The 22312-nt window shown below is 35.2% G+C and overlaps 1 long non-coding RNA gene across 2 annotated transcripts in view; it reads left to right on the top strand.

The window, feature by feature from the left end:
- Positions 1–22312, top strand: part of LOC113266164 (uncharacterized) — a 90111-nt gene that overhangs the window by 59412 nt on the left and 8387 nt on the right. Inside the window, exons 7-8 of one of the 2 annotated variants that reach the window (XR_008957147.1) lie at positions 7471–7699; positions 9287–9493. This is a non-coding gene — a long non-coding RNA (uncharacterized LOC113266164). Of the gene's footprint in view, positions 1–6890; positions 6985–7470; positions 7700–9286; positions 9494–22312 lie in introns of those variants that run through there. The other variant, XR_008957148.1, reaches the window with a different exon arrangement.

Below are 22312 nucleotides of genomic sequence, written 5' to 3' on the forward strand. Positions count from 1 at the left end.
TGAAATAAAATTCTAGCAGTCTCAATGCATTAAAATACTAAAAAGTAGTCCTTTAGTCAATAACAAGAAATATATTTGCTACCACTTTTTCTATTTTACGTTGCAGTTTTAGACACCAGCTATATACACACAGTTTGAAGCACCTGTAAATAAAACAAATCAAAACCAAGAAAATGCAATAAAAATTTGAGAGATCTCAAATGAATATCTTCATGATCTTATGAAGAAAATTTCAAAAGTGTCTTGAAAGATATTTTTAAAAAATGTAAATTAATGAAGTGGCACACTGTATTTATAAAGGAAAATGTGATATCATTAAAATTTTAATATTCCCCAAATCTATCTATATTTACAATGCAATTCCAGACTCAGAAATGAAATTTTCATGAAATCTTATGGCAAGCTGATTCTATAACTTATATGAAGATCCAGCAATCAAAAATAGCCAACAATCCAAAATAACCAAATTCTGGAGGGAACAAGGAAGGGGAATTTTAATTGCTTATGGTAATTATGAAACTGCCATATTTAGGATAATGTGCTATTGTGCAGGAATAGAAAATTAAATGAATGAATAGAATAGAGAACCAAGAAAATGACCAAAATTCTCTGTAAACTTAATGAAATAGGTGGCATTTCAGATCGGTGGGGAGAAGTTAGAGTATAAAGATATGGTGCTGGGAAAATTGATTCCCCATATGCTTACAAAAGGAAATTTGACCTCTTCCTGGCACTTCACAAAAACTTAAGTTCAGACTAATTATAGACTTACACTACTTAATTGTGGTTGGAGGATAATTTCTAAATAAGACATAAAACCACAAACCATAAAGCAGAAGATTGATATCTGCAACTATATTATATTGAAAATATTAAGTATGGATGCCATAAACGAGATATTTTTACAGTTCCTAACTGAAATAGATTTTAATATAAATAGAATATAAAATAATTACTATAAAGTAATAAAAATAATGTGTTCAATAAAAAATGAGAAGAATGATAAGGGCTGTCATTTCACAGAAGCACAATGTTGCAAAAACATGAGGATATGATAAAAATGCTCTATCTCATTAGAAATTGAGGTGTGTGAAATAACATCATGAGATAAATTTTCATACCTACCAGGCTGGCAAAAAAGAAAAAAAAAAAAAGATATTACCAAAAGGTAATGAAAACAATAGTGAAATTCTTTCACGGCTAACCACAGTTTAAATAGGTAAAAGCACATAGAAAAACCATTTTTCTTTACTAAATATACTTAAAAATGCATATATTAAATGACCTAAGACTTCCAAGAATAGAATATACTAGAAAATCTTTCACAAATGGTGTAGTAGGTATATGCAAGATTACACGTGGCAACATTACTTGTAGTACAAATAAATCTGGACATGACCCAAATCTCCATCAACAATAAAATGGATAAGCAAATTGCTGTTTATATATTCAAGAGAATAAGGAGCTAAATGAATCTCAAAATATCGGTATGAGGTAAGCAAACCACAAAAGTCTCTTTACAGTATAATTCCATTTATATATGTATCTAAACCCATGGGGAAAAAAGAATATTTTATGCATAAATACAAATGTGGAAAGTCAGCTAGAAATTATGTTGAATCCCTACTAATAGAGACCTTACTCTGGTAGCTCAGATAATTTCAGATCTTATTTTTCAACTACAAGAAGCCTGCGAAGTGAGTACCCAGGGACTGCATGGAGGTTCCACTCCTTTTTGCGGCTGCTCCTTACTTAGCATTGCCTTGTGTTCAAGTTCCAAAGGTGGTTGTTGAAGCTCAGACATCAAGAACACATTATTGATAGCAATAAGGAGAAGAGGAAGAAAAAGGGACAAATAGAAAAGTTCTCTTGAGAGCCCCACTCAATGCCTTTCACTTAGATCTTTCATCTCAGAGGTCGCAGAAACCAGAAAATGCAGTAGTTTAGCTGAGTAGATTGCCACCTTCAATAAAATCAGGGCTCTGTATTAAAAGGGGGAAGAGGAAAGATATGGGATAAATAACTGCAGTGTCTCGCACATACAGTGTAATGGCAGGGAAAGGCAAGAAGGAGATTAACACAGAAAGAGAAGGTGTCTTTGGAGACTGGGAAAATGGATCCTTTGCACTGGAGTGCATATGGTTTCACAAATACATTGGTATCATTTTATATATAAAACGTGATTGTAAGTGCATGGATGTTCATTTTTAAAGTGTACATTATATGTTACCTACATTCTTCTCTACTCTTATAAAGAATTTAAAATAAAATGAAACAAAAGAGAAAAAAACCTTTTCCAGTTAATCTTTCAATTCCAGTGTGAAAAAAGCAAAATTATGAGATTCTTTCTTTTAATGATTGCTGAAAAACGTACTATACTTTAACTGTGATTTTGGCTTTGTCTGTCTTCTAGCAGCAGAGCCTAGCATGTGGCTCATTAGATGGCTTAGTTGAAACAGGGACAGGTTTTAGGTGTATACGTTATATTCCTTGTGTGAAAAAAAAAATTCATTTGTCTTTTATTAGCAGTAGATGATCTCTTTCTATTTTTAGAAGGAAACAAGAGGGCAGTTTGCCATCTCAAAGTAATAGAAAATTGTTCTGTGTGTTTTCTGCAAAAAGAAAACAAATTTAGCTTTGAAGTATCCACTGTAAGTTCTCTGCGTTTATTCAAAAGGTAGAGAAGGAAATGTGACAAAGCGTTTATTGTGTGCCAGGCACCATGTTCGGGATTCAGCGTTCAGAGTGGGTCCTGTCTGGGTTACCTCATCTTTTGCAGCAAGTCTCAGGACAAATTCCATGATCTCACACAGTGTGGGTTAAAAGAATGGCCTGCATAGGAGTATCACAAGAAGAGGGCTTTGGGGTTTCCATGCCTCCGGCTGTCCCCCGAGAAAGGCATGCTGGAGCCAGGACACCCTATTGTTATGTGGTCTATTTATACCTTCCCTGGGGGACCCTGTCTCTCCCTATTGCTCTGTCTTTCTACAAGGAAAACGTGATAAAGCATGTTGTCGGAAGAGGGAAAAGTAGACTTCTGGGACCTAGGCAATCTGGATTCCAGTGTCTTAGGCTTAGAGGAATTGTATGGGAAAATAAAATGCCCAGGACATGTGGGTCATAGCAACTGTATTATTATATTTAAAACTTAGTATTACATCTGAGCAAACTGAACTCAGGGATATAAATTAACATGTCCAAACTCACAGGTAGTAAGCTTCACAATTAGATCTATGATGTGAAAGCTCATAGTGCTATTCTGCCTTGCTGTTTTGTTTCTTAAAGTGAATATGATTGAAGCAGCCACAGAGCTTTATCAAATTCTATCTACCCTGGGGATGCTTGGGTGGCTCAGTTGGTTGAACGCCTGACTCTCGGTTTCATGATCTCAGGGTTGCGAGACTGAGTCCTATGTGGAGCCCCACATGGAACCCTGCCTGGGGCTCAGTCTGCTTGAGATGTGCTCTGTCCCTCTCCCTCTGCCCCTTGTCCCACTCATGTACGCTCTCTCTCTCTCTCTCAAATAAATAAATAAATATTCAGTCTACCCTAAATTTCTTTTTTTTCCAGAATTCAAATATTTATTATTAGACAAAGTTTTACTCATATATATACACATGAACACACACATGTATATCTGTATGTGTATATATAAATATGTCTGAATCATCATGTATATATACATGTATATATATCTATAGTTGGAAGGCTCATTGTTAATTGTCCAAAATTTTACTAGAAAATGTGTAAAACTAAAATACAGTCAGCAATTTCAAACACCTCAGGAAATGAGCAGAGAGGAAGTATGACATAATTTTTAAAATCAGAATATTACAGAGTCAATGAAAGCTATATTACAAATTATTTCCATTTTTTAAATTTCTGTTTATTGTCTTTTATAATAAGATATCATGAGAGTCAAGAAATCCAAAGTTTAGTTATTTAAAAATCAAGTGTGGGGAGCAAATTCAGAAAATTACATTAAAGATTTGTTTCATTATTCCATGAAGATTCAGTAAAACTGATTTTGAAAATATAATGAAAATAAGTTTAACAATGGTTTAGAGCATTAGTCTGAAACTATTTGGCCAAGTTGGTTAATAACTGTTAATCAGGTCCTGGTCAAAGGTTAATTTACTCTTGAGAACCGTTAGCTTCATAGCTTCACTGTTTCACCATAATCAATTGTACCGGTAAACCTTATCGGTCAATTTGCAAATTTGGAAAGAAACTGTCATGATAAAATGGACATGAATCATAACTGGATTTTGCTACTACTAAACATTAAAATAATATACCTTGTGTATTATTGGTATTATCTACATATGTAGAAGAGTATGTTTGCCACAAAAATAGAAGTAAAGGAGAAAAATATTTTGTCCTATTATTAGTTAATGTCACAGAAATGTAAAATTAAATCTCAGATAGACATCACTTGATTATTCTTATATATACTTAGGGAGAAGTATCCCTTATTAAGCCTATCTTGATATTCAAAATGGATGACAGGGAAGATTGAAATGTTAAGATAATCTTAAACCAACATACAGCTATTAATCTTAAGCTCCTTGCTTTTGTTGCAATATTTTAATAAAGGAATGTTGATTCATCATTATGCATTTCTGTCCAAGTCTGCATTTCAGTGGAATTGCTAATGCATGGAAATGTATTTCATTTTAGGCAATAGATAAATATATGTAGAGTTGAAATACAATCAAATACTTAAAGTTATAACTTTGTAGATTATTGTGTTAAGTGTTAGGCTTTAATTTCTTTAAGGCTATGAGATTTCAGGAATTCAACAAAAGTCGGTCTGTAGGAGAGCCAAAATTAACTAAGCAAAGTTCTGTCCGCTATCTTCTGTCTACACTACACAAGCACATATGAAATAGGTCCAGAATAATAGTTAAGGACTATAGCTTAAATCTTCTCATGAAACTTATTGACTTGTGCTTGAGATAATACATTATATTACCAACAAAATAAATCTTACTTCATAAACGTTTTATAGGTTACTTGACATTTTTGAACCCTATCTTTCTTCGTCTTTGCTCCAAAAGATATTTTTTTTGCTTGTCAAAACTGTCCTCATCTCCTGGAATAAGCCTTTTGTTTCTCTGGCCTAGACTTCTATCTGTCAAGGTCCTGAAACTTAGGAAAGTACTAGTGATCCTTTGAGAGAAGGAATTTTTTATATCAGAAGCTGGCAAGTAAATCTGTGTGGACCTTCTATATGGTAATTTATCCTGGAAACTATTCGATGTATTCATTCCATCAAAACTGCAATTGCAGACTTCACTGAAATATCAGTGTGTTTTTTTCTCCCCCTCTGTTAGGAGAATAAAAGTAGATAGAGGAGAAGAATTTATTCTCTCTCCCCTTCTAAGAATTCTGTACAATTTACCTCAAGTTACCTCTAAGTGCTTCCTTAAAAGCCTGTATATTTCCCAATTTATTCTCCCACATTCATAGAAATTTCTCTGGCTTCACCTGGAAAAATCCTTTTCCCCTCACCAGGCACGGATGAACCAGCTCCTTAGATTACTGTGAATACTAGATGCAATCGAAAGTAACTTGAATATATTCCTTCCCCTCCCCCCATATAGACACTGCCACTTGCTTCTGCTCCCACATGTTCTGGCCTCTTTTCTGTTACTAGGGCTCTAACGTCTCCTCTTTGTTCTGAAATCAATTTCTCCCCTTTCTCGTGACATCCCATCCCCTTTCTTCTACTCAAACACACAGTGTCAGTAATTTTTTTTCACCGACATTAATGATTTTTCACCTACGTTATGAATTCTTGTCTGTCTCCTGGATAATACCTTTAAGCCCGTACATAAGTTGTATTTTTTCACATCTTGAAATTTTATGTCTTCCCCTGGGACCTCTCTCCTCAGCTGAACACATATATATTTAATTGCTTGCTCTTTATTCGACTGTGCACTTCAAACTTGCCATGTTCAAAACCTAAATTCTCTTGCTCTTTTTTAAAGCACATGCATAGTACCACCATTTTTTTCTTGCCTGTTTTATTGCTTGACTTCTAAAAGGCCCCCTGGCCTCTGCTTTTGCACCTTAAACTCTATTTTCAACCCAACAGTCAGAGAAATCCTTTAACACAGTGTCAAGGGGGACTGTGTCACTTCTTAATGTCTCTGATGGCCTCCTCTCCAGCTTATAATACAAGACAAAGTCTTTGCCGTGGTCAGTTCTGGTCCCACCATCCCTCTTTGACTATGTTTTCCACCACACTCTTCTTTTGTTTTCCTTACTCCTTTGGCTAGGCTGTCTTGCTGTTCTTAGAAAGTGCCAAGCATGCTCCCATTTTAGTATTTTTACAGTTATTATTCTCTGTACTTCTGACACTTTTCTTCCATATAATATGCATTCCACTTCATGTTTTTCAGGTCTCTACTCAAATGTCTCATTATCTTCCCTGACTGCTACATATAACAGAACATGCACATTCAGAACTCTTTGTCCTCTTTATATCATTCGTATTTCTTCAAATAATTTATTTTCTATTTCCCCTTACAGAAATATATCGCCATGAGGGCAGGTTCTTTTCCTATTTTGGTTCCTCATAAATTTCAAGTGCCTTATTGGTGCCTGGCACGTAATACATTCTCAAGGTATATCGTAATGTTGGATGCACTAATGTTGGTCTATTTCAGATTTGCTATTCCTTTCTTATCAAGTTCTAAGGCTTTAAATAATCATGTCTTTCTAGGCTAGTTTTAAACTCTGAAATTAGGGAAAATCATTTAACCCCAGTCAAACTAGCTAATGCAGCATGTACAATCTTTTTAGGCAATATAATATATATAAATATATCCATATATATAGTACTGATTATCTTCTTATCTTTTGTAACATTTATAAACTGCAAGGACTAACGGCAGAAATTATACACAATACTCAGAACACTCGGTGGGGAAAGAAAAATGGGAGCCGTGAAAACAGGCTTGTCAGAGGGTAAGTGATGATGGAGAATAGAATAACCACAATGAGAAAAGTCAAACAAAATTCCCAAAAGTCTGAGTTTTTTGGCTTAGGGATCTTTTGAGAGTTATTATGTTAACACAAAATACCTATTCAAGAAGACATCTATGGTATTATCTTGCTAAAATGTAAGAAATAAAGTTACAAGAATCCATTATATCGAGTCATTTATTGAAAATTAGATTGCATTGCTTCTTACAATTGTTTTAATGTGGCAAGAAGTGCACACTATATTTTAAAAGGTGTTTTAATTTAAAAACTTATTTAGATAATTTTTCTGGATTTATGTTTTTATGTACTTATTTTCTGATATAACTGGGTGAGGGAGGCATTATTGGATTTTACTTTATGCCAAATTGTATTTATGGTTGTCTCAACAAAATGGAAATTATACGTTTGTACTTTCATAGCTAGAACCTGAGCGTTTCTTTTTTTTTTTTTTTAAGATTTTATTTATTTATGTGACAGGGAGACAGCGAGAGAGGGAACACAGCAGGGGAGTGAGAGAGGAAGAAGCAGGTTCCCAGCGGAGGAGCTCGAAGCGGGACTTGATCCCAGGACGCCAGGATCACGCCCTGAGCCGAAGGCAGACGCTTTAACGACAGCGCCACCCAGGCGCACCTGAGCGTTTCTATCTAAAATTGTCATAATTACGTTCCACAGACCCTTGAGAAATCTGAGATATGAAGATCTCGAGGTAAGATATGTTTAAGTAAACAGGATTAAACATTTGATCAGAAACATAGCAGTTTTTTAAAGATCACCAAAATATTATTCAGCTACAAATTAAAAATAAGAAAGATTAAAGACTCTGGAAACACCAGAAGAGGGCAATTTAAGAAAAAGAAACAGCTAGGAGAATCTGTAGCAACTTTCTTCTAGTCTATGTACTTTGGACTCTCCTTGACCCAAGGTATGTAGCTAAGGTATAAATTTAACTGAACCTTTCCTTGTATATCATAAAATCACTACCAATTTCCTTGCTCAGTTGGTTACCTTTATCTGTAGAGCAATTCCAACTATGAGTTATATGTGGTATTAGAAAATCAGAGTATCACTATTTTTCCCATTTGTAGTTGAGGCAAATGGAGGCTTAGGTATCAGCAGCTGATGATTTCTCTTCAAATAAAGTACCTCTGTTTATTAGATATCCATTATTTAAGTCTTTTTTTAAAGATTTTATTTATTTATTTGACAGAGAGAGAGAGCGCAAGCCGGGGAAGTGACAGGCAGGGGGGGAAGCAGGCTCCCCGCTGAGCAAGGAGCCTGATGCGGGACCCAGTCCCAGGACCCTGGGTTCACGACCTGAGCCAAAGGCAGACTCTTAACCGACTGAGCCACCCAGGCGTCCCCATTATGTAAGTCTTAAAACTCTTTTTTCTTATTCTTCCTCTGGGATCAGAAACATCTAGAGAAAATATTCTGAGGGTTTTCTTTTATTTATTAAAACTTTTTCTTCTTTTTAATAACAACATGATTTTACTTTCCACTTATTTATTTAATAAATATTTATTCAATGTAAGTATATATGCCTGATCCTGAACTTGTTTGAGATAAAGCAGCGAGCCAGAGGGAAGATGTCCTTGGGCCCATAGTGGTTAAATCTCAATGAGAAATAGTGTTTGCTGGGGTGCCTGGGTGGCTCAGTTGGTTAAGTGGCTGCCTTTGGCTCAGGTCATGATCCCAGAGTCCTGGGATCAAGCCCTGCATGGGGCTCTCTGCTCAAAGGGAAGCCTCTCTCTTCCTTCCCCTCTCCCTCTGCCTTTTGCTCTGCCTGCTTGTGCTCTCTCTCTCTCTCTCTCTCTGTCAAATAAATACTTTAAAAAAAATAGTGTTTGCTGAAGCACTAAGACTAAGATGATAGTATTAAGTCTATTGAGATAGTAGCCAGAGATAATAGAGTAATTAAATGAGCAGTTGTTGGTAGAGATTATGAAATAAGCAAAAAATTGAGATAAATTGATAGATATTTTCCCCCCAAAATTTCATTTTGTAAAATTCAAATAATTCAGGCTTACATGACCCTGATTCCACTTTACAGATTGAAGTACTCAAAGAGGCCATGCTAATTGTATTTCCCCTTAGAGTCTTGCATGCTTCCTAAATATTTGAGGAAATGCAACCCTGGTAATACCTATAACCAATGTATTGGTTATCTATTGCTGTGAAACAAGTTACCCAAAACAGAGTAGCATAAAACATTAGATATTCGTCATTTTAAAGTTTCTAAGTTTCTGTGGGAAACAGCAGCATAAAATAACAATAAATATTTATTATTTTATAGTTTCTGTGAGCAAGGAATTCTGAAACGGTTTGGTTGGACGGTTCTGGCCTAAGGTCTCCCATGAAGTTACAGTGAAGATGGCTGCTGAGGTTACAGTCATCCAAAGGCTCGACTGTGGCTGGAAGATCTACTTCCAAGGGGCTCGTATGAGAGGTCTGAGTTCCTTTCCAGAGGGCTGCTTGAACGTCATGATGATGTAGCTGCTAGGTGAGTAATTCATGAGACAGAGCAAGGCAGAGGCCATAATGTCTTTTATAACCTCGCCTCAGGAGTCATGCAACATCACTTCTGCAATATACTATTGATTACACATCCCTACTTAATGTGAAAGGGGACTGCATAAAAGGGGTGGATTCCATGACGTGAAAATCCCTGGGGACCATATTGGAGGCTGGCTACTCTATCTGGGATCGTTTCATTTCCTTTTTCTTTCAATTTTTTTTTCCATTTAAAATCTGTTTTACTTGGAATGAGTTGTGATCAGACTCAGCATATTTTCAAATCTGTGTGACAGATGCTGTCTTATCTGTAATTAGATAAGTTCTTCCAAAGCCTGAAGGCAAGGCCCTCAGAACTAAACACCCGTTGTGCTTCCTCTTTTTATTAGATGATCTAAATTATGAAAAGTGTCTATCCGTTTTGGAAATTCATAGGATGTCTTTTGTCCCTGATGTTAACATATTTTCATGCAAGGCTTTTTAAGCTGGAAATAACATTTGTTATTTAGAGACAGCTTTCCCTGCCCTTTTATTTTACATGTGAGGTTACTAAGGTCCAGAGAGGTCCAGTAACTAAGGTTGTAAAATCTGGAATAGAATTCAGGTATTGTGACTCTTAATCCTTCGTCTTTCCTTTACAACTTGCTAGCAGCTGAATAGTTTTCAATAATTTCATTCTAGTATAAGAAACTATCCATAAATTTAGCAGTAGAGATTTGCAGGCTGGTTATAATGGAATACTTCAACAATGCCAGCAGCTATAAACTTTTTCGTGTATGATTTCCTTCTTTTCATTATGCTGGAGTTTCTGCTCAGCATTTCAAAGATGTAAAACAATGAAATGGGACTTTCCTCAAAGAGAAAACAAAAACAGTGAAAATGTATAGGAAAATTGCAATTTTTGAAATGTGTTGATTTCAGAGTTCTGACAACAAAATGCAATTTTTAGGAATTTATCTGTATAATTATGTGTTGCTTGACATGCCTTCCTGAACAAATAACAAGACTATGGAGTCATTAAATTTAAACACGCACATATATGGTTCCCTCAACCCTTAATATCTATTTAGCACATCTGTGTTTGCAAATATATTTCATTCCCTTTCAAATAAAAATGATTTTCCCCTTCCCAAACCAGTTTATTGGTGTTAGAAGCACTATGCCTAAGGGTTTAATCACTTCGGGAGTTGTGAATCAACTGTAAAATGAAAATTAATTTATCAGTGAACAAAAGTAATACAGGTAGAATAGTGGATCATCAGCTATTAAACTCTGTTATTTGCTTGGTATGTTGATGTATGACATGATATTTTGTGATTCTTTACCACTTCCTTTGTTCTTGACATTTTATTCTTTATAATAGGATTTAAAAACAGAAGAAAATGCCACAAAGCTAAATAAAATAAAATTATATGCTAGAATATTTTAGGCTTTGTTTTTAATTGATTGTCTCATCAACGTAAGTGCTCTGCAGTAGCCCGTTTGTAAAATGATCAAAATGGAACTAAAAAAAAGGAACTGCCTTATAACTCCCAAATGTTTTGCAAAGAGGAAACTTGTCTTATACTCAGAATTTAGTATTAACATTTATTATTTTATACCAACTATAATATCTCATAATGCAGCCCCATTTTAAAATGAACTTTTATTTAAGACTGGTTTTAGTTTTAGAAAAAATAACTGAATGGTGGAAAGAGTTCCCATACACCATACACCCAGTTTGCCATATTATTAATATGGCACATTTGTTATATTTACTAAACCGATATTGATATATTATTATTAACCTAAGTCCATATTACATTTGGATTTCCTTAATTTAATCTCCTCTTTCTATTTCTGGATCCCATATTATGTCTAGTTAACATGTCTTCTTCTGACAGTCAGCCATGACCATTTCTCTGACTTTCCTTGTTTGGGTGACTTTTAGAGTTTTGATGATTACTGGCTAGGTATTTGTAAAACGTGCTTATATAAGAGTGCTTTGGGTTTTTCTTATGGTTAGATTGGGTTATGCATTTTGGGGGAGGACGACCACAGAAGTAAAGAGTGACACTTTTTTTTAAGCCCATATATAACTGATTAATTAGTACTATTATAATCTCTCATTCTATCTATTACATAGTCAGCTTAATGTTTTCATGAGCCTTTGGACCTGAATCCAGATAGTATTATTACTCAAGTGTGTGGGATTAACTTCATGCTCTTGATGCTTACAAACAAGTTTGATAAAGTCTGGAGGCTTTTGTGTTTATATTAATAAAAACGTATGAATTAAATACCCAGCTTTCTTCTTAAACTTTGGAACCTGAAGCTCTGGTTATCCTCAATTTGATGACTGTAATATAAATGTCATCTCCACCTGCATTATAAATCTATAAATACTTAATGTTTTTTTTCTGTTGAGAATAAATTTCCTAAGGTAGATTTTCTATGAATTAGCTTAATGCACCCTTATGAATGGTATTCATTCAAATTTTATCACTCCATCCATAAAGTTTTTCTCTCATAACTAGTAAAGTTCAATTTTGATTAAGTTCTGAATATATTAAATATATTGTCTATTAATTTTGCATAATTATTTCCTGACAGTGGAACTGCAAAGGGCATGTATATCAAATATAGTATGTGTATAGAAGTCAGCTGCTGCAGAAGTGCTAACTAGATATATGGAACATAAGCACGTTTATGAAGTGTAATAAAATTCTGACTTATACTTAGCATTATATTTTTGCTGTCATATGAATTAATAATATGAAAGGTAGGAAATCAAGTTAAAATATTTTTTGGTTGAAGCTTTTATCAGAGTATTATTGATAAGGCTGAGATCAACTGTAAAATTCTGTTTTGAGGCCCTCTGTACCCAGGGTATTGATATGACAATAATCACAATGGCTGAAGCACTCCTTCTAGGAAAGCATCCAGTGCATCTCATCTTCCTTTGAACATAAACTAGTCATTCTTGGCAGTACTGCTGAATTGAAACTCTTGACCTGGGCTTAAGTGTAGTTAGGATGGTGCTTCTCAGTCACTGGAAGATGTTATTTTATTTTATTTATTTTATTTTTTTCCAAGATATGTTAAAACAGAATTCCGGGCCCTTTCCTTAGAAATCCTGGTTCAGTGGTCTGACAAGGGGCCTGAAAATTTGCATTTTTAGCAAGTCTCAAGGAATGTTGATACTGCTGTCTCCCATCTACTACATACTTTAAGAACCAAAAAGCTAGTGTATGAGATGTTATACTCCTTTCTAGAAGTGGTCACTTCCTTTTAGGGACAGGATTCTGGGGAGGAAGTCAGAGAAGTCAATTCAAGAACAAATTCCAAGGGGCAAAAAATGGAGTTAATTTTTCCAAAATTCAACTGATTTTTTGTATAAAAATCAGCTACCTGTCCTCACATGTATATAATGTATTCTAAAACACTGCATCCCAAAAGGCATAGTGGCTTTTATATCACTATGGTTCTGGAAGGATTTTGTGAGCAGTTTTCAAAAATGTTCACATGCCCAGTATTTATTTGTTATTTGTATAGGTTGGTGTCTTATTTTCCTACTGGTTTTGTGTTATTAAAGTGGTATGACTTTATTTTCCAATCTTTGTATTACTAAACAGAAACTCAACTGAGTAATTTAAAAGATCAAATTGGCTTTCTCGAACAATTCATGAATCAGGCCACATCCCATCTAGTAAATAGAAAGGAGCTGTGTCTGTAGGAAAGGAAAGGTTTTTAAAGGCAGTGTGTGAATGGGGGGGGGGGATTATTAGCCAAGAATGCACTGTTTTAGGCAAAGTCACATTCCTAAGGGGAAGAAAAGCAGTCTATCAGTAAATTTCTCAGTACTGACCGGGAAATTCCGTGTTGACGCATTAAGGGTTACACTGGGATGGGGGTTAGAACTACAGTTAGGTTAGGAACTAAATTTTGGTTTGCTGATGTGGGGTCCTGTCATAGAAGACCTCATTTGTGGCCTGTGGTTTTTCTTTTTAACAGTTTTTAAGGATTTCAATTACCTTCAGTGACACTGATGATTCTGTTAAAGTTGGTATTTCTGACATGGTTTTAACATATACTATCAAAATTACCATTTCTAGAGAATTGAGTAAGACAATTGTATATATAACATTGAAAAATAAAATAGTATAGCCATTACCAAGCTATTATTTTAGTTGAAGCTTCCATATAAAAGAGTTAAAAAGGAAAATACTATCATCCTATTGTAGAAATATCCATATGCTCTTTATTAAAATTTCACATATATTGAAATCACCTTCTGAATATTTAAATCACAATAACATTCAAACAATGTCTGCTGTTTGAGCTAATATTTTTAATCTCATTCTAGCCTATCTTGCCAATAATAAACACCCGATTTTAAATCATCACTAGTTTAGAAATAATGTCATGTCAAACCCATATACCTATATGAAGTACTGGCTTTCTCTGCAATCAGTTCATAGCTCTCTACACTAAACTCTGTGGTTTCCACAAAGATACTTACATTTGCAAGCTTATTTATAATAAATTTTCCTTCACATCATAGTTGTAATTCTGCTCCAAAGTATGTTTCACCAGAAAGGAGAGGGTTTACAGGAATAAATAAAAGTCCTTTGAAATTCAGCTTAGATGTTTCCACACCACAGTTTCTTAAAAAAAAAATAAAAACAAAAAAACATACCTTTGGGTATTTAGTAATTCCCTGATATTTTCATCATGTATTCATTTCAATTAAAGAATAATTACAAAGTAAATCAAACTATGGTGGGACAACCACCAAGATGAATGCTAAAATGCGATTTCCTGAGCTTTATGTCAATTCTCATTAGAGTTACGCACACTATAGACATGAAATTATATGTAGAAATTGTTTAGCAATGCATTAATGAAATTTCTATTCCAGAATATATTATATGTTGGTGTAACTGCACATCAGCTTTAGCGTAAGATGTAAACCATATTTTTCATTAGTGACTTATATGTATTGAAATGGTTGACCCTTATGTAAACTATTTTTTCTTCAACAAACTGAATGATTTGTTTAAAAAATAATTATAAATTTAGTTTAAAGTCAATTCCAATTAATTTGGAATACTAGGGATAATGAAATGTCAATTAGAAAAATCTTAACCCAAATTAGGGGTGCTTGGGTGGCTCAGTTGGTTGAGAACCCGTCTCTTGATTTTGGCTCAGGCCATGATCTCAGGGTCCTACAACTGAGGCCCCCATAAGGCTCTAAGCTCAATTCAGAGTCTGCTTGAGATTCTTTCCCCATCCCTCTCCCTCCTGCTATCTCTCTTAAATAAATAAATAAATAAATAAATAAATAAATAAATAAAATTTTTAAAAACAAATCTGAACCCAAATTGTACTTTAATACTATTTAAAACACTTTTTCAGAGCCATTTCTGAAGAATGTAAAAAACTCTTGATCCATCTTGATAATTTAAAAAACTTGCACATTTTTAATTTGATTTCACCTAAAATCAGACAAAATTCCAAATTATAAAAATTATGAACAAGGAACATACTGATTCTTTCATAAAATGGAATAAGAAATAAATAACAGAATTGAAAATGGTATAGCTTCAAATAGGTGCATCAAAACCAGGCCTAATTTATATCTTTTATCTAACTTTTTTTCTTTGATTGGAGAGGAATGAGGGAAGCAAAATAGAAGTGCAGAGCTTGAGAATTAGAATTTTTTCTGTTGATGCTAGCACAGGGTAAATTTAAGGAGTCAGTCAGCAGTGGAGAGAGGTACCCATTTTGCTGAAACTGTCCTGCAGAGATTATGCACCAAATATCCCATAAATTCTCACTGTAGCAACAGGAGTGGCAGCTCCTTTTAATCATCTCTTCATTTGCTATATCAGCAGTTCTGATGCACCCCCAGGCGCTTTGTATCTTTTCTGAGTCTGCCCTTCAAATGTTGTTTAAACTGATTTATTCTACATAATGTTATTGGTGGACAGGGGTCCCTAAAGAAAGATTTCGTTGAACTTAAAATTGGACCTGAGTGTTTCCCATTGGGGATAATACTTTATGCATGTGAAATTTTAATAACCTAATAAAAATTGCTTGCCATTTTTTCCAGTGAAATTTCTTTCCACCTCCAAATATTAAACATTTCTTCGTAGCTTCTGATAGTAAATAATATCGGTCAGTGACACTTTGTTGCATTTGGATCTCCCGATTCCAGGACACAAGACAACAGTAGTGTGTATTTATTTTGGTAAAAATAAAACAGTAGAACTATTTGAGCTTTTAAGTAGAAATTAGCTAATTTCCCTCTGGATTTCCAGTTTGGAACATTTACATTTTGTATTAATGAGAGAAACCACTCTGAAATCATGTATGCAATATGAAATCACTACAAATTCATGAACAACAATCAACTAGGTCTTCAGTGTGGTCTATTAAATATTCAAATAAATTAATTTTGTTAAGAAATGTCATCAGTCACTAAAAAATAATACGTCAATTAGGTGTCCTGGCAAGAAAAATAATTTAACCCCATTAATTCAAATGAAATGATTTTTTTAAGTTTTTATTTAAATTCCAGTTAGTTAACATACAGTGTCATATTAGTTTCAGGTGTAGAATTTAGTGATTCGACACTTAACATACAATATCCATTGCTCATCACAAGTGCACTCCTTAATTCCTATCACCTGTTTAGCCCATCCCCCTACCCACCTCCCCTCTGCTTGCCATCAGTTTGTTCTTTATAGTTAAGAGTCTATTTTATGGCTTGCCTATTTTTTTTCTCCTATGATCATTTGTTTTGTTACTTAAATTCCACATGTGAGTGAAATCTTACGGTACTTGTCTTTTTCTGACTGACTTATTTTGCCTACCATAATGCTCTGTAGCTCCATCCATATCATTGTAAGTGGCAGGACTTCATTCTTTTGGATGACTGAGTGATATTCCATTGTATATATATAACACCTCTTCTTTATCCATTCGTCTGTTGATGGACATTTAGGCTCTTTCCATAATTTGGCTGTTGTTGATAATACTGCTATAAACATCTGGGTGCATGTGTCCCTTTGTATCAGTATTTTTGTATCCTTTGCGAAAATACCTAGTACTGTGATTGCTCGATCATAGGGTAGTTCTATTTTTTAACTTTTTGAGGAACCTCTACACTGTTTTCCAGAGTGGCCACACCAGTTTGCATTCCCACCAACAGTGCAAGAGCGTTCCCCTTCTCCACATCCTCACCAATACCTATTGTTTCTTCTGTTGTTAATTTTAGCCATTCTGATTGGTGTAAGGTGATATCTCATTGTAGCTCAAATGAAATGATGTTTTAATAAAGGGACTACTTAGACACAAAGATTAAAAAACAAACAAGGGATGATAATGTACCCAGAGACCAGCAACAATAGGAAACTCTACTTTCACAGCTGAAGGGACAAGGGAAGACAGTGTGTCTCAAGCACCAGGTGAGAGCTGCCCCTTAGATAGGTGGGGGATGGGGGTCATTGTCTGGAGCTGTGCTCTTAAGGGCTGCAGCTAAGATAATGACAAGAGACACTGAAGCAGGGAGTGGGAAAGAAACATCCTGCATGATTTCTGCTTGTGTTTCCCTCCTGCCTAATCTAACCAAAGCCAGCAAGAAAGAGAATCTGGGTGATACCTGCAAGAGGCTCAGCCTCTAGGGACACAGCAGAGGAGGAGAAAGCAGATAGGGAGAGGCAAACAAAACAGAACCGCAGGAACATTCTGACAAGGTTAGGGGAAAACACAATGAGCTCCCACAGCCCACTGGGTGGTGCCATCAAATGTTAGCTCTTTGCCCTATTTCCTTCAGGGTTTACCATTAGCATTTTTGTATTTCTAGTCACCTTATGCTCCCTGGGTGGGGGAGAGGGGACTTTCCTTTCAGCACTTCCCTCAAGTGTCATATTTTATATGTCCACCCTGTACCACTCTTAGCAGGCAAATGCTGCAACTTGTGGAGAGAAGAAGCAGGAGCAGGAGCAAGAGTGAGAGGAGGAGGGAGAAGGAGATGAGGTGGGGGAGGGGAGGGGAAGGAGAAGACAAGCAAAGAACAAGTTATATAAATCCCTTCTTAATGTGGCTCATGCTTACCTATTCCTCTTTTTAAATATACTAGTGCTTCTACATTTGTGAATAGAGAAGAATTAAATATCCAAGGAGATTTTCAGAAAGGCTTCAATTATTTTTTCTTTTTCTCATTTTTCAAACTCATTTTTACCTTCACTGCTGCACACCACCTGGACTGAGTAAAGATTAAAAGTTTCATAAGCTTTCCTGTAACATTCCTTAGATCTTGTTGTAATGTCTGTTGGCATCTAATCTCATGGGAGAGTCTGAGGCAAGCTTTATTTCTTTGGAGAATGACCTGTTATTATTTCTGGATAAATTTGAAGATTTTTGTCTTTCCTTGAATTTAGTAATTTCATCAAGGCTAAATTCAATCTTTTCAATTATTTCTTTGTTATTTTTTTACTTTTTTCACAATGTATCTTTCCAGTTTCAGGTGTTCCTTCATATATATATATATATATATATATATATATATATATATATATGTGTGTGTGTGTGTGTGTGTGTATACACATATATGTATATAGGATGTTTTTCTAACAGATTATATATATATATATATATATATATATATATATATATACTTATATATATAGGATGTTTTTCTAACAGATAATAAACATATATTTTTTCTTCCTTCAAAAATAGTAAACATGCATATTTGATCTTTGTTGATTTTTTTCCATGTGTCTTCTTCTCTAAATCATGCTTATATTTCACCTCATTTTGCATACTGTTATTTGTTCAACACATCACTGATGCTCACAATGGTGAGAGGCTGCCTAAAATGGGCTATTACAACCCAGTAAGGTTTAAGTTTGTGAAAAGCTGCATGCTGGGGTCTGTCAGGACAAAGGATATATGAAAATGCCCTTCCCAAACCAAAACAAACTACAAGCATTAAAAAAAAAAAATTGCACATGTGAAGTCCTCATAGATAGTCTTAAAAGGATGAGAGAATGACTCATAAGAACCCATGAAAATACCCAGGAGAAAGATCAGACTTTAATATGTGCCAAAGTCAAGAAAGAGCAAAGCCAAAATCATCAAGTTAGAAATTTTGGGTCTCTCCTACCTCTTTGTTCTGATCTATATATTCTTTGCTCCAAGCCTGGAGGTACTCAGACAATTTTACATGAATGGCACCATTCTGATAACTTGATGAGCCCCTGCACTGTTTTGCTTTTAGGTAATATTAAATTTTCTAGTGAATACTTAAAATATCCTTTCTCATGAAATCATTAACACTCCAAACAATTTAAAATTAAGTCCTCTCCTTAATATCATGGTTAAACATGTATTCTAAATTATCTCTGAATTTTACATCAAGATTGTTACATCAAAATTGCTAGATTTTCCCTATTTTTCATTATTTACACATAGCTAGCTTATAGTACTGCTAATTAGGCTAATTATTGTGTCTAATGTTCTGAATAATTCTTGGTCTCTTAAAAACACAAATTGGTTCTTTCTATAAACCAGATCTACCTATTCAACTCTTATCTATCTTTAATTAATAATAGATCTGACTGCTGTATAATTATAGCTAATATTTACATAATGTTTACTCTATGCCAGGGACTCTTGTATGTTCCTTATATTTAATCTTTAAAACAGTCCTATGGGACAGGACCTAGGAACAAATGCATTTTATATATGACAGTTTGAAGCACAGAAATTTTTATGATTAATTCCTGGCCACATACCTCCATAGAAATACACCCAGGATTTAGGCTCAGATAGTCTGACTCCAAAATTGTCCTTTAATATATTATTTCTCTTTAAAGCATGAGAGTAATAGAAAGTGAGGTCTATGAATAATCCACATTAAAATCACTAGTGGTCTTTGGTAAAACATGCATTCCTGGGTTCATCTGCTTCCATATATGTTTAATAATCATTTAAAAAGGAAGTGCAGGGGCGCCTGGGTGGCACAGTGGTTAAGCGTCTGCCTTCGGCTCAGGGCGTGATCCCAGCGATCTGGGATCGAGCCCCACATCAGGCTCTTCTGCTATGAGCCTGCTTCTTCCTCTCCCACTTCCCCCGCCTGTGTTCCCTCTCTCGCTGGCTGTCTCTATCTCTGTCGAATAAATAAATAAAATCTTTAAAAAAATAAATAAATAAATAAAAAATAAAAAGGAAGTGCAGGTGATTCTAAGAGACCCTACCATTTCAAAATCATTGAAATTATAGATATTCTTTTTTTAAAAGATTTTATTTATTTATTTGACAGAGAGATCTAGTGAGAGAGAGAGAACACAAGCAGGGGGAGCAGTAGGCAGAGGGAGAGGGAGAAGCAGGCTCCCTCCTGAGCAAGGAGCCCCACCTGGGTCTTTGTCCCAGGACCCTGGGATCATGACCTGAGCCGAAGGTAGATGCTTAGCTGACTGAGCCACCCAGGTGCCCCGAAATTATAGCTATTCTTATGTGTATTTTCTTTGAGCATAAATTCAAAGCAGAGTAGATGATATCCTTGATTTTCAAAGTATTTGATAACACTCTAATTTTCTTTGCTTTGTGATAACTTTAATGCTAATTGAGATGATTTCTGTTTTCACAAATCCTAGTAAGTATTCTTTTATTTTATCTACATATTCCACAAGTAGTCAAACAATTAACATATTATCTGAGAAAACTAAAGATGTCTTTGAGGGAATGAAAATTGGTGCAGCACTGTGGAAAACAGTATGGAGTTTCCTCAAAAACTTAAAAGTAGAGCAACCCTATGATCTGAGAATTGCACTATTGGGTATTTATCCCCCAAAAACCAAAAACATTAATTCAAAGAGATACATACACCCTTGTTTATTGCAGCATTACTTACAACAGCCAAACTATGGAACCAGCCCAAGTGTCCATTGATAGATGAATGGATAAAGAAAAGATGGTGTATATACACAATGGAATATTATTATAAAAAAGAATGATATCTTGCCATTTGCAACAACATGGATAGAGCTAGAAAGTATAATGCTAAGTGAAATAAGTCAGAGACAGACAAATATCACATGATCTCACTCATATGTGGAATTTAAGAAACAAAACAAAAGAGCAAAAGAAAACGAGAGAGAATGAGAGACAAACCAAGAAAGAGACTCTTAACAAAATGATGGCTACCAGAGGGGAGGTGGGTGAGGGGATGGGGGAGAAAGGGGTTGAAGATTAAAGAGTACACTTATCATGAGGAAAAAATAATAAAATAAAATGAAAAAAATAAAAATTAAAAAATAAACAAAATAAAACAAAAAAAATGTCTTGGACTACAACTAAAAAAAAAAAAAACCCTATCAATAGGCTGAGATTAGCAAAGTTTTATTTATTTGAAATCAAATTCTTCCTTTCCCCTATACCTTCCTTAACGTGTTAACTTTGATGTTCACAGTTTCATTTCATGTATTTAAGATGACAGCTGGACCTTGAGACTCATAACTGCATTCCATGCAGGAGAAATGGAAACAAATATGTTTCATTTAAAAAATTAAAATTAAAAATTAAAAATGGACACTTTTCCCAAGGACTCTTAACTGCTTCATACTGTCCTAAACTCTATTACGTGGACATCCTTTGTCGGTTGGCAGCTGGTTGAGGAATTGTATTAGGTGTTTAGTCAACTAACCAACAGTGAAGGCCAAAGTCAACCCCTATACCTATGCATTGACTATATTAATTTTTCCCCTATACACACAACATACCATCTCCTTGATTCTATCATTCAATTACTGTACCTGGCTTGAAATTGGAATCTCTTCATCATATGTGGATGTTGTTTCTTAGGGTCTGGTAACCTGTCACCTAAAATGCATGACCTCACCATTCCACTTTTCCTCTATAAACAATAGTTTTGTGGTTTCTCTCACCATTTCATTTGGAAAAACCACCTTGGTGGATGGTGCTTTAAAAAGTGTGGGGTTCCAGTTGTGTATATTTTAAAGCTGCTGCTTGACATTTTCAACTTCTGGTAGAATCAGTAAGTAGAGAGGCATGTGGATTTTTCAACCTAGCAAGGCTCTGTGCTAGGGAACTCCCTGAAAAGTTTGATTTCAGGCTGTTAAGAAGAGAGTGCCGCTCTTAACGCTGGTTTTATTCCCTGCCACCTCCCCTGGGAGTCAAGTTAATTCTGGTTTCAGTTCATTCATCTCTTCTTGACTTCACCGACAGCTGCACAAAATTATCAAAAGCATAATAACACAGTACATTTTGCTCAATTTCTTGTTGTTTTTATACTACTTCCTCTAAATTATGGTGTCACTGAGTATGCGGTCTACATCTCAATGAACAGAGCAGGTGATCCTTGCCCGAGTATTTTGCCATCACATAACAGGGAGCTCAGTAGCTTTGCAACGTGCAACGGGTAGGTACTCATCTCCCCATGATTATTAATAGAGTAAACCAGTATCATTCATTTGCCTTATTGCCCATTATTTATTGAACACTTTTCTATAGTTTGGGAACATTTCCACCTTATCTCCCCAAGGTAGAAATTAGAACATTTGTTTCCCCATGCTTCTTTGCAGCTTGTGCACCAGGAGGTGATGTAGACTGTAGATACAAAAAAACAAAAATCGTGCTGAAACAGGACACCTGGGTGGCTGAGTCGGTTAAGCATTTGCCTTTGGCTCTGGTCATGATCTCAGAGTCCTGGGATCGATCAGCCCTGCGTCGTGCTCCCTGCTCAGCGGGGAGCCTGCGTCTCCCTCTCCCCCGCCCCTCCCTTGCTCATGCTCTCTCT

The sequence above is a fragment of the Ursus arctos genome, unplaced genomic scaffold, assembly GCF_023065955.2.
Source record: "Ursus arctos isolate Adak ecotype North America unplaced genomic scaffold, UrsArc2.0 scaffold_37, whole genome shotgun sequence".
Classification (NCBI taxonomy): Eukaryota; Metazoa; Chordata; class Mammalia; order Carnivora; family Ursidae; genus Ursus; species Ursus arctos.